At 31.0% G+C, this 1,767-nt stretch overlaps 1 pseudogene; it reads left to right on the top strand.

Annotated features, from left to right (window-relative positions):
* Window positions 251-1,467, top strand: LOC109838296 (annotated as a pseudogene).

Here is a 1,767-nt window from a genome sequence, read left to right as displayed (position 1 = left end):
TTTCCAATTGTGAGAACATTTCCTTTGGTTTTCCAAGTGTGATGCTATTTTTGTGTTATTATTTCCAAGTGTGAGGTGTTTTGAGTTTTTGCCTTTATCAAGTTTAATGTACTCTTCCTGTGACTTGCTTAAAAAATTTAGATTCTAATTATCGCTGAAATTAGGTTGCAAAATATATTTCTTAGTTTTTGAACAAGAGAATTAGTTTTGTAGTAGTTTGAGATTAATTAGTAGATTTTTGAATAAATTCATGTGCAAGATTTGCACCATTACTTTGGACACTGCAAAAGTGAGGCTTCAGCTTCAAAAGAAAGCGGTTTCAGGAGATGTAGCGACTTTACCAAAATACAGAGGCATGTTAGGCACTGTATCTACAATTGCTAGAGAAGAAGGCCTGGCAGCACTTTGGAAATGTATTGTATCAGGATTACATCGTCAATGTGTATTTGGAGGCCTACGGATTGGACTGTATGAGCCGGTAAGTTTATAATGTTTATCAAATGGGAATTTGCTTGATATTTATATTCCTTATTTGTCAGTTGTTGCCTCATTTGTTAGGTTAAACCTTGTATGTTGGTGAGAATTTCGTTGGAGATATTCCTCTAACCAAGAAAATACTTGTTGGCCTTACAACTGGTCGGTCTAGATCTATTTTATAGTTTAATTCATAATGTCCGTGTCAGTGAAACTACATCTGTTTGACCAATTTACATTTGAGTTTTTTTAAATTTCTAAGGTAAGATTTCTTCTTTGGGCTACTCCTGACAAATTTATAACATGTTTGTGTTATAATTTTCAAATATGTGCTATAGCAATAATAGTCGCTAATCCAACCGATTTGGTGAAAGTACTACTTTAAGCTGAAGGTAAGCTTCCAGCGGGTGTTCCAAGACGTTATTCAGGAGTTCTGAATGCTTACTCTACTATAGTTAGACAGGTTTTATATTGAAGTCCAATTAATTCTACCTTTTCTCAGTCATGTTATTTTACTGAAGCTGTCAAAGATTTCAAAATGTTAGGAAGAAGTTTGTGCTCTGTGAACTGGGGTTGGTCCTAATGTTGATAAATGTTGCAGAATTGGAAAGTTATGACCAAGTGAAACAGGTTTATATTCCAGTCATCAAAGAAGATTCCCATTGGATATTTTTGTATCCTTTTATTATAGCATTACGTGTATGTAGTGGTGCATGCTTGTGTGCATGTTTGACAAACTAAAATTTTATTTTTCAATTCATGTATCTTATTGAATACATACAAGTGTATTTTTCTTTTCTTTCTATATAATTATATTTTTCTGTTTCAGATCTGTTTGTTTCTTTGTTTATCTTTACTATTGGTAAGTGATGAACTCAATATAATCTTACTAGAATGTATTTCTCTAATATTATGTTTTGTTATTTTTCTCTAATGGCAATGCATTTCACTTTAATATTTTTGTTCTTTCTTATGTTCATATAGAGTATGTGAAAGTTACATTTTATTTAACTAATTGAGTACTTCTTATGTCATATTCTTATAGTTTGATGATGTTCTTAAATTGCAACCATATACAATTTTCTTACACTGACTTTATTTGATTTAGGTATTACATTGTCTCTTATTTTTGTCAGGTGGAAGTCATACACCCCTTATATGATAGGTATTATATTTCCTTTGTTTTTTGACATTACACTTTTATTTTACCAATTTCTTTGGAAAGTTATAACGATTTAAATATTGATATGACTCGCACAAAATGTTCAAAAATTATTTTACCATGTTTACATT

This window comes from Asparagus officinalis, chromosome 4, assembly GCF_001876935.1.
Source record: "Asparagus officinalis chromosome 4, Aspof.V1, whole genome shotgun sequence".
NCBI classification, from domain to species: Eukaryota; Viridiplantae; Streptophyta; class Magnoliopsida; order Asparagales; family Asparagaceae; genus Asparagus; species Asparagus officinalis.
This window is presented reverse-complemented; position numbering and strand designations above follow the sequence as displayed.